The 12,265-nt window shown below is 37.3% G+C and overlaps 1 long non-coding RNA gene across 1 annotated transcript in view; it reads left to right on the top strand.

The window, feature by feature from the left end:
• The window catches only part of LOC131698901 (uncharacterized), an 83,100-nt gene extending 71,621 nt beyond the window's left edge, over nt 1-11,479 (top strand). Inside the window, exon 3 of the long non-coding RNA XR_009307896.1 lies at nt 11,099-11,479. This is a non-coding gene — a long non-coding RNA (uncharacterized LOC131698901). The remainder of the gene's footprint in view (nt 1-11,098) is intronic.
• The last annotated feature ends 786 nt before the right edge of the window (nt 11,480-12,265 follow it).

The raw sequence follows: 12,265 nt of genomic DNA, 5'->3' as shown, positions 1-12,265 counted from the left end.
TTTAATTGGCCAATTTGAAGCAGGCAGGTTAGACACAGATTATTCATTTATTTTAAAAAACAGGAAATCTTTAGTATTGAGTTATATTACAGATTGGTGCCAATGCCTGTTGTAAAGTAGTTGGCTTAGGTAATGTTGGTCATGTTACTGTTCTAGTGCAAAATAGAGTGTGAATCTTGGCCTGGCTGTAATGTACAAAGGTTGGAAAACAAAATTTTACTGTTCAATATCAAGATATGCAATGCCTTATATTTTATTTTAATTGTTGTGACTTCTTGAGCATTAGTTTCCCATATTCTGCTGAATTTTACACTATGATATATTTTCTAAGTCTTCAATAGTTTAGCGTGAGTTTAGTGCGCTCGACTTACCAGTTTTCCTACATAAGAGTTTTTACCTGCAGAAACTCAGGGGTATGTTAGAAAGACTTTGATAAATTCAACAGTGTGTGTGTCAGTCTCTTGACTGTAGTTTCATCTTTAAGTAAATATTAAATGTCAATAATCTATAAACTCAAAAGCTGACTGGCTAAAAAGAATATTGTACTCTCTAGTAAATCTCCTAAGACCAGAAACCACCTTTCACTGATATCTGGTTGAATAAATATAGCTTAAGTAGTTCAACACCAGACTCTGCTTTAATACACTCCCCACATGAATATCCCATGACAAAAGTGTAATTGTAACCTACAATACAATGTGGTAGTTGCCTAATTTGAAATCAGTGTGGTCCAAATTGGCTGCAAGCATGAAAAAAAGTAAATATTAAACTCTGTAACATGTGTAATAAATACTTGGCCAAATGACATTGCATTGACTAGCGATCCATCAAAAGCCTTAGCAGAGGGGATGAGTTTGAAAGCAGACCACTGCTGGGTTGCACAGAGATCATGCAGCAGATTGTAATGGTTTTATTTAATGACTCTACTTTTGACAACAAAAAAGAAGAAAGAAAGAAATAAAGAAAGAAAGAAAGAAAGAAAAAAGAACATACAATTACAAACAGTTACAAACATTTTCTGCTCCAGGGGCCACATCAAATAAAATCTGGAACAAGCTAAAATGTTTAGATCCATATGATTATAATTATGAGTGCTCACAGTCACTTTTCATTTCTGTTTACAGTGCTGTGTAATACCTTGTAACTCTGCCATCTCCAAACAGCAATAGTTGACCCGTTAACTCATTATATCCAGCACATGTTACTGAATAAAAAGGTTGCATAGGTTTGTCATGAGTCATGACCTAGTTCTTGTTCTTGCATCTTGTATCTTTACTTTGCATTCCAATATGCCCATTTGATTGACAAGAGAATCCTTGCAACCATCACCAAATGTCAAGCAGACATTAGACTAAGGAGGTAACTCCGACCTTCTTGTCACATATTTTAGAGCTGGCTGAATGATGCCAATCAAAATATTAAGGCTGCACCAAGTGCCCTGAAAAGCAAGGCCAAGTGCCAAAACCATGCAAGTCAAAATGCTGTGATGCATGCTTCTGCACACTGTTATTATTCTCAGATAAAGATTTTTAAATTGCAAGAATTGTCCTGACTGAAATGAAGGCCAACGTTGTCATGTCAAAAGCTGTGCTATTGAAGAGCATCATCTACATTGTTGGGTTATTTACATTTGAACCATTTTAATTCTTTCAGCACTAAGTAACTTGACAAGGACTCGACCTTTCTGTAACTAGTTAAAAGCTCTCAGTGCCTTTCATGGAAATAAAGGGTAGACTGTACCCAAGACTGCGACTGGTTAATAGGTCTGTTGCGATGTGTTAAGTTATTTAGCCCAGACTGCATTAGCAGGCTGCTATTTCAGGTAGAATTATTTTACCTCAACCTCATGAGAGGTCTGCAGTGTTGAGAGAGTCAATATCCTGTTCTGCATATTCAGTATAATTCTCTCTATTGCTGTTTTGTTTGCTTACAGTAGATCATGTCCTTTTTCAACCAAACCACAAAGGGTTATGGGAGCTTTGTATATATTGTCAGGAGAATAGACTGGAACCTAAACAACCCAGGGTGTTTTGTACCTTGGCCTCTTGCATATAAACGGTTACATTTGAGAATGCACTATCTTGTTAATTGAGCTTACTGGATAAGTTTACTCCAGAAGACTTACAAAATGAATAGGTGTATCAGTGGTTCACAGGAAACAGATTGCTTAGCAGAAGGAACTATTACAGATGCATAACAGCACTCTACCCTACTTTATCGAAGCATACACTAGATACTCTCCCCCAGCTCCTATTGTAAAATGTGTTAACAGTGAACTGAGAAAACATATTTACAGTTTTACTTTCTTTCAGTATTTATTGTTACAGTTTTGTTTTTATAACTACGACAAACTTCATTAGTTTTGGCCTTACCAACTAAAAGGGGTTACTGAGTTTATTTTTCAAAATGCAGTTTAAGTGACAATGTAAGTTAATAACTCCTCTTTTTCTGGGCTACATTCAGCTGAGGTCAACACATATGAAGCAAGAGGACAACTGACAGTTTCTATTAAGATTAAATGTGTCTGTTATTTTGCCTTGACTCAGAAGCACACTAAAACATCCTTGAATGTATAATAGCTTAGTCACACTGCTGTGAACAATCAAGGGTTTAGAAAACAACTGTTGTTTTTTCTATCTAATATTGAACATATTGTTTGTACAAAGCAATACCATTGTTGTGAAGTTTTAAGGTGGTTGTCAGACCACATGTATGAATGCCCCAATGTATTCTAGGATGCTAATTACAAAGTCTTTTGATGCATGGAAAGAAACTACTGGTATATGACAAACATTTTGTGACATGCCTGTTAGATTGTAGGATGGGTGGCAGTATTATTATGATAAACTATAATAAAGTAACAAAATATATGTCCAGCACTTTTTTTATTTGTTATTAAATCTGTTCAAAACTGCTTAGGATTTTACCCTTATACAAGTTTACTATCGTAAAAGCATAGCAAAGTGTACTAAAGCATAGGTAAGCATTGAAAAGCACAGACAGGTACGGTATGGTAAAGCGAATTAAAAAAACATGGCAAACTATGGTAAATATCTAGTATATCCATGGGAAATTTAACTTGGTAAAATTTTAATTAGGGTATTACTTTCCCACAGTGCTCATAAGAAGATAGTTATACTGGATTGTATCCAATATACCCGAAGAGTCAGGGGTAACTGTAATAGATCATGTAACATGTAATAACAAGAATATATCGTATTCCTTCGATTTTAAGATGCACTTTTGCAAAAATAGCCTTGTTCTTAAATTCAAGTACTACCCAAGTACACAAACAGCAACGTGACTGACTGCCGAGAAAAGATGAACAAAGACGTCACTGTCCGAATACACAAGCAGCAACGTGACTTACTGACGAAGAAAGACGAACCAAAATGTTACTGCCCGATCTGTAATCATCCATGACATACAGGCAGCCATTTTCAAAGAAGCATCATTAGCTTCTTGCAGAATTCACAATTTCAGCATTTCGTTATTAGGCTCAGTTCTAACAAACAGTACCAGCTTGGACAGATTGGAAATGCTGATCAGACCCCCGTATTTTTTATTTATTTTTTTATAAATGTAGTCGTCGCCAATGTTTTTTTTACCCCTGTTTTCTCCCCAATTCGGAATGCCCAATTGTTATTTGTATCCCGGTTCACTGCTGCAACCCCCTGGTGACTCGGGAAACAGAGGCTGGAACACGCGTCCTCCGAAACGTGCTCCTGCCAATCCGTCATTTTTTGCTCTGCAGATCCACAGCGAGGCCACCAGACCTATAGTGCCGGAAGAAAACACCGATCTTATGGCTTCACTGCAGAACCGCAGACGCCGTATTGGCCACAGGGGTTGCTGGTGTGCAGTGAACCATGGATTCCACCTGCCGACCAAGCCCTCCCTACACAGGTGGCGCTCGGCCAATTGTGTGCCACCCCCTAGGAACCCGTGGTAACGGTTGTCAGTGACATAGCCTGGATTCGAACCTGCGATCTCCAGACTATAGAGCGAATCCTCTGGAGCCCCCAACCCCTGTATTTTTTATAATACAAATACTGCATTCCTGGGATCTAGCGCTCAGAACTCTCAGCCTGCTATTTGGAGGGTTAGGTTATATCTTGAAATGTTATTCAGTACCTAGAAATATTGCATTTGAAGATATGGAAAGCTGTTTCACAGCTGCTTGTACAGAAAGCATCTCTAGAAAAAACGAAAGGTAATGAGCCACATTCTTTTAAAACATTCTTGTATGTAACAGCATTGTCAGGATGTGAGTGGTGGGTGTAAATAAACAAAGTCCAAACAATATTTCAGTTTCCCAAACAGTATTTATTTGTAAATAATAAAATAATAATCATCCCCTCTACCATCTATGGTATTGGGGGTATACGGCAGGAATTGCAGTCCCAAAATAATAATAATAATAATAATAATAATAATAATAATAATAATAATAATAATAATAATGTTCCACCTACGGGTAGATGCGCGCCCCCTCCAAGATGGCCGACTTCCCGTTTCCGCCAACCATCGAGTCCTCCAGTCTAGGAGGAAGCATAATACCCGCCTTACACAGCGCCTTTTCTGGTTGGGAGGGAGATTTGCAGTTGGAATACCTTCTCTCTCTGTCACAAGCATACGTTAACAACACTTAAATCATCTTCATTTCTATTTTGTTTACAAAATAAACACAACAAAATGATAATCTAACTATAAATCCAAGGCTTGGCTTGGCCAAGATGGCATTTTTGCTCCTGGTATTTCCATGTTTGAAGATAACATGACCGTGACAAATTGTCACCTGCTGTGTTGCTGCTACCTATTTGTCGAAGACGGTTAGCTACTACTGTGTGTGGGGAAGTTTTTTTTTTTGTTGCAGGAGTGAAAATAGTTGTTGGTTTTCATCATTCCTTAACATTTTATGACTGTAGAAATGAAATACTTGCTAATTGGGGTCCACAGCTATGGCCAAAAGTGTTGCATCTCCTAGACTATTAGGACTGAGACATTCATTTAAAAAAATTCAACTATGTGAACATAATTTAGATCTTTTATTTAACATCATGTAATAAAAGAAGCTATTGCAAAAAATATATAAAAATATATCGCAAAAGTCTACCCGAAGCCATAATAGTAGTACAGTATTTAGATTTTGAAATGTCACAATTTTGTCAGTTTTAGGTTAAGTATATGGAAAACTACAAAGTGGTATATAATTCAATATGTTATCATAACATTATTCAGCAGGTTTAATCCAATTTTATGAAGAAACTTTTGGCTGTACACATTAAAATTTACCGTTGCAAATGCCAAGGTGATGATGGCAAAAATGACTGCAACCCTGGAATATGTTACATCATGTTTTCAAATAAGAACTGTTTGACAGCAAATAAATCAGAATTAAAAGAGGCACAAAGAATGGGGTAGTTTAAAATGTGGAACAGGGTCCCATTAGTTTCGTTGAAAAGATACCGCTCCACAATATGATAAACAAATTGTGTTTCTGAAATGCAAAGGGACAGTGAAATGGGCAATCATTACTTTCGTATTATTCTGACAGAAGCAGTCCTATGTGAGAGTGTTGATTCTCAGGATCTGAGCTCACACAGAAATGTTGTGAGGTGCACTCGTTTGGCGATGAGATGATTTAATTCCACGTTTGTGGAAAAACAAGAACCCGCTCTCCAGGCCCTCGCTGACCCTGTTTGCGTGCGATTCTAAGTTGAGCCAGAGAGGGTGTTGGCAGGTAGGGACCTCAGGGGTGTCTGCAGTTACATCTGCCTCTGCCAGCAGGAATAGCTGTGACGTGAGGGAAGGTTAATTTTCATAGCGATGGAATCTATAAAAGGAAGAAAAAGACCATAAAAGGATCAATAAAACAGCCGCAGGTGATTATATGAATAATTTCCAATTCATTGTAATTTGCAGCAGGTTAACCATGCTGGAGAACTCAGTCTGTTTGGAGTAAGATGGAATTTTTGTGATTTATTGAAGTTTTTGTCATTTCTGTGGCACTGTATTGCTCCTATGTAATCTGCTATGAAACTATTTTGTTTTTTAACTCATTGAAATATATTTGAATCTGCTTTTCTTGTTTTAATATGCTTAATTCAATATCATGGCCGTGCTGGTTGGAAAGTTGGAAGACTAATCAGTTTCCATGATGAATCGGTTATCGATTCATTTGTTTAGTTATGATTATTTATTGCACCTTAGGATTGTATTCACCACAATACTATGTGCCTGTGTTAAATTCCATATAGTTAAAAAGCATATATACACATATATTTACATTATTTACTATGGGAAACTTTTTATGGGGGGGGGGGGGGGGGGGGCTGTGTCTTCTCACTTCTAAAGCCTGAAGTACTCAGTATTTTGTTAATATTTTATAATATGTATGATTACCAATCATAAAAATGTGCACAATCTGTGATTTATTTGGTGGCTCCTGCTTTTGTCTGCCTGACCATTGTCTGTCTTGTTACAGAGGAACCTTCGTGTGTGTGTCAATGAATCATCCATGGGGTAAACATGGGGGTGGGAAATATTTAGGGTGTTCAGTGGTCTTACCAAAGTCTTTCAAAGCAGCAGCATCATACATTTTTTGGTGATCTCAGAACCAGGGTGTTAATTAAGAAACCCAGCATGATGTGTACTGTACTTACAGCAATGGCATTGAAAGATGTTGTCACATCCATATTCCCTTTTCTGAAAGGACCTTGGGGTTAGAGAAGCCTGTAATTTATAAGCCTGAAATGTACAGAAATGTTATACATATAATCGTTTTGTGCAGAGAAAGACACAGATTAGCAAAAATGTGCAGGAACAGCACTCTGGGAAAACCATGATTAGAAGCCATTTTTAAATGTTCTACTTCAAGCCGAGAATTGAATAATTGGAATAAATGTGATTTAAAAGTAAATGTTACAGCATTGAATGAGATCAAACACAATCACCAAGTTTTATTAGTCATGGCAGATAGCCATTAAATCATTCATTTAAGAGGCTATCAAGGATTCTGAATAATTTTTTCCATCTTGCCTGACTAATTTCTCTCATGCAGATATTTAAATATATATGATATGGCCATATGCCTTTGTTACTTCGGTTTGCTTCCAGCTCAGATAAACTCAGATCAGTTGAAATGCATTTGGATCTCATGGCAAAGTTGGTTCTCTACAGCTGGTTATCATCTGGGATATTCTTCACAGATGTCTGTATAAAAGTAATTGTTGTTGATACGTGCTGGAAAAGGAAATTGATGTGCCTTTCTTTAAATGATTAGTGCAATTTGCTTGTTTTTCTCTCACAAGGCATATTGATCAGTCATGTTTATCACTGTGCTGTCTGCCTAAATAGAAGACATATTCACTTTAACTGCTTTAGTATGGTAATTTCCAAAATGCTTTAGAAAGGGTCCAAGGGCATTTGACAGTTTTTATTAATGTGAAACAGTACTGAGTACACCAACAACAATGTCTCATTCTACCCAGTGTGTTTCTATTGCCCCTTAGTACAAATCTATGCATTATCACGTAAACCCACCATGATTCCCTGAATGCATTTGTAGCAGAATACTTCTGGCCTTGCTTTTGTTACAGGAGGTTATTTATCCTGTTAAATACTGTAAATACATTTTGTAAAAAGGCAAGATGTGTGGGCTTAAAATAAACTGAACTGGAGATGCAGGTACACAACAGGATTTCCTTGCTTGTACTAGGGTTAGGATTTTAACATTGTTTCTTTTGTATAACTTGTTGACAGACTTATAAAAGTAAAAACATCTTCTCATCAAACCTATAAACCAAGACATAAGCCTATAAAGTCCTGCTGTACTACCCCTTATACAAGTTTACTGTGGTATATTATTGTAACAGCATACCCTGTTGGGCCAACATTTGCCTTGACACAACAAACCATTGACTCCACAAGGTGCTGAACAGTGTCTCAAAGTATGTTAATGTATTCAGGAATCAATATTTCAAGCAGCTGGTGCAGAGAGGTAGGCAGAGGATTGTGATTAATTTGTTCAAGTTCATGCCATACACCCCATTAAAATCTGGGACTTGTGGTCGCCATGGAAGGTGCCTGCATCACAGTGGATGGGTACATTATCATTTTGAAAGTAGCCATAGTCATCAGGTTGCAAGAGCTAGGTGGACGTACTCCACAACAATGCTTAATTAAACTACAGCATACGTTCAGCCTTCAGAGTAATCAAGGCACCTACTGTATACCAGGAAAATGTGACCCAGAGCAATGTGAAATCCAATAGGGTGGTCGGGCAGTGTAGTAAAACAAAGTAAAAGCATGTTAACGACTGTAGTTTAAGCATGGGAAAATGACATTGCAAATGTATGTGCAGTAAACTTTGCATTGTAGATAGCAGGGCCACCCTGGTGTTGTCAACAGAAATTTGACATTCCAAGATATTTCCATGTTATTACTGTTCAAAAGTGCAGCTGGAATTTCTCAACGCCCTGTATAAATAAGCATATATGTATAATAATCGGTGCCGTGGAAATAAATAGTTCAAACAACAATGCCTAAGATTAAGGAGGGATGTTGGCAAATCTGTTCAGTGTGTGTGTGTGTGTGTGTGTGTGTGTGTGTGTGTGCAGCCAGTAAGCAGGGTTGTATTGCCTTTGGAGAGGGATCAGATCTGCCAGTAATGGCTCCACTTCCCATTGTTGCCAGGAAATGTTGTGATAACCTAATGTGTTATAAAAAATAAGAAAAAGGTTTTAGCACATAGCCTTCTCTCGATATAAACCGTGTCAATACATACACTTTTTGCTGAAAGAACAACAAAAAAAAAATCCTATTAAATTTAAACCTGTGATAAACCACCCAGAAATACAAGGGCTCTGAAATATTCTAAGTTGTTTGTATCTCGTTTCCATTCTAAAGTCCCAAAGGGATAGAGTATAATTGAATTACTAGAGATCAGTTTCATAATAGTAACGCTCCACAAATTGAAAGGGACAGGCAGAGAAATATGGAGTACTTGTCTTAAATGGTCAGGTTGAGTTAAGTAAATAATTATAGGACTATATTAGAACTATTTATAAATGTATACAAATTACTTTGAGGAAGACTTATATCAACATTGAGGGTTGTTTTAGTTACAAAATGTGTAAACAGTATAGTAGTGGCACAATGTATGTGACCTAAACAGAAAATCTCCTATATGATTTTAGTATTGTAAATAATATCCTCATTATAACCCATCTGTATGGTAGCAACTACTGATACTTCATACCCTTTGAATGTGCATCACAGTTTTAACTACTATATATGTGTTTTTGTACATCATTCATTACTACTCACAGTTTTTGGCATGTTTAAAAAAAGCATATTTTACCTTTCGGGCTTTCTCTGAGCAAGCCTGAGCAAGGTTTGAAGTGCAGTAAGAAAATGACTGCTTGGGGTGCACTGGGGTGTGAAGCCGTGGAACCGTGGAGCAAAATCCCCTTTTCAGGGGAGAAGAAATTACAGAGGCACCTGGGCCAAGCAGCTCTGAGGCCCTATTAAAATGTAACACATGCAATTGAACAAATCCTGCACATCTGAAAGAGGATTTAATAAACAAGACAATCAGTTCATAAGGCTACTGTGGTATGTTGATTTAAGACAGCAGGGTATTGATGGCTCAGTAGGTAGCATGTTTTTTCTTCAGTCTAGTCGCTGACAAGTCAGAGTTCTGCTTTGTGATAACATGGATATACTCCATCAATAAACAACCCACCCTCGCATGGGGATGCACCACTTACTGAAGTGCTGCCATTTGGAAGAAACATCAGACTGTTCACTAGTACTGTAAATCACACCATAAATGTGTAAGAGCAGGGGTTTTAACAACTGCGTCTGGGCAGATGTCCCCAGTAGAGCGAATCTCCACAGGTTGTATAACAGTCTTTATTGTGTCAGTACTTGTCTGGGATATTGAATGCAGATTTAAGCTGAAGTGACTCGTCCATAGCTGTGATTTATTTGGGGGCTCGTGTGGCTGGCATGCAGAGAATGTGAACTGGCACAGGGAACTTTTCAAGTGGCTGGAATCCGAATCGCCTCACGGTGTGTGGGTTAGACCTGTACAAAGCACTCCCCTCCTGATAATGCTATCACTGTATCTGTGGAGTGCACACTCGCATTCCTTTTTTTATCCTTAACCTTTCCGCTGGGAAACCTCTGTCGTTCCGGGTGAATTCCTGGTCTTTACATTTATTCACAGGATACTTCCCCTTCCTCCCCAGGAGCTGCACCTTTAAACTCTATCAAGGATTTTTTTAGTATGAAAGAATGGAAAATATAAACTAGATGTGGAAAAAAATATGAGGATTAAAATGTAATGGAAATCTGTCACGTTAAAGAGTTTTCAAAAACATACAGACAAAATCAGTGATGCACTATTCACTTACGTACTGTAGCTGATTGGAATGTTTTTCCTTCTAGTGTAAACAATCTGCTGTTTGATGTCCTGTTTTGATGATTCAGAAAATTCATACTGCCACCGTTTAGATCAGTTGAATATATTATTTGGTCTGTTTTGTCTAAATGCATTCTCTTTTGCTGTTTTGCTGAGATCATGGTTTACCAGACTTATGCGCCATGTCAACCAAAGTACACTTACGTCTGAGAGAAGAAAAGACTTTCCAATAAGATTAACTCAGATGCTATTTGTTTCAAAACCGGTACTAACAATGCTGGCTGGTGTATCTATCTACCATGTCAACCATGTTAGTAGGGTTTATTTTAAGAAGCTTTTTTGACAACTTTCCCACTTACTGTACCACCTTCACAATTAATACAACAAGATTCTTTTACATGCCTAATGTGTCAAATGCTAATAGGCAGAGAATAAATATAAAAATCTAAACAAATCTAAAATATTTTTCCCTACACAGTTTCAATTTTTTTTTTTTGCATACTGTACTTTTACACACAACTATTCATTTAAACAATAACTACAGGGTGAATCGATTCTACAAGGAGATTCTACAATGGGAATATCTTTTTTTATATAGTAAACTGAGAAAATAAATGAATGTCCTTAATAGAATAGAAATTTTATGAGGTTTTCCTTTTTTTTGTTTAGGTTTTCAACAAGCCTGATACTGCATAGCTGAGTCCATCATTAAGGCAGGTAAGAAGTTAATTCATCTCTCTTGACTAGACTTAAAGTCTACAGGTATATGCCCTGAAGCAAGGACCCATATTGTTCCTTAAAAGGTAGAGGGGGACCATTAGTGTACCAAGGATTACAGATTCAATTCATGAGAGACCTTCATTTGGTATGTTTGGTTCTCCAGTGAAAGCAGATAGATTTAGATGAATTGCAGTAATTTCAAAGACCGATTTATTTATAAAAAGTCAAAGCATACACAAATCAAATTGACAATAAAAAAGGTTTGTTTTTGGGTCATTGTCAAGTCATGCTTTCAAACTGTTTCTGGGAATAGGTAAAGAAGATTGCTGTTTATTTTCCACATAAAGCCATCTAACAGCTTCTGGTTTGTGAAATAATTCAGCCTGACTTACATAATGACTGCATCAGTCTAGTCCTGTATCGGAACATATCTTGCAAAATAATTCAGAAATGAACCCATAAAGCCTGAAAAAAACACAGCAGAAGCAGCGAGGCAGTGCAGAGATTAACAGCCCAAATTATTTGTTGATTTGATGTTGCGCATTTTTCATTTTAAAACGCTTTGGCAAAGGTGCCCTTTTAACAATAAAATTGACAGTCTTGTCTAAAGATCAGCATCTGTGACAGAGCAGCAGTGTCCCCCTGCCTCACACCTGCTGCAGAGTTGCTAGATGGAGTGTGACCAGTTTATCCAAAGACACAGCAGGAGACCCTTGTAAAAATACACTGCCTGGAGGCTTTATTAAGACCTGTCTCCCTGACTGGACTTGGCATTGCCCTGGTGTGGGGCATGTTTTTCTTGATTTCTATGGAAGACCGAATTAATGCTGTAGTTTACTTAAACATTGTTGCAGATCAGGTCCACCCAACAAGCTCTGGATCTCAATCAAATTGAGCATGTTTTAAATGAACATTCTCAATTGGATCGTCTACAGTACACCTCTGCACCAATGGTGTGAAATATTAGTGACTGAATGAATTAACATCCCCAATCAACCAGAGGGTGATACTCAAATAAGCTGCCAACAATTGTTTTATGTGCATGCGAGTTTCTATTAAATTGGAGGTTATATTAAATAGAGCTTTATTTAAAAAAAAAAAAAAAAAAAAAACAGC

Source organism: Acipenser ruthenus, chromosome 20, assembly GCF_902713425.1.
Source record: "Acipenser ruthenus chromosome 20, fAciRut3.2 maternal haplotype, whole genome shotgun sequence".
Lineage (NCBI taxonomy): Eukaryota > Metazoa > Chordata > Actinopteri > Acipenseriformes > Acipenseridae > Acipenser > Acipenser ruthenus.
The sequence above is the reverse complement of the archived record's forward strand: the minus strand, read 5'-3'. Positions and strand labels throughout refer to the sequence as shown.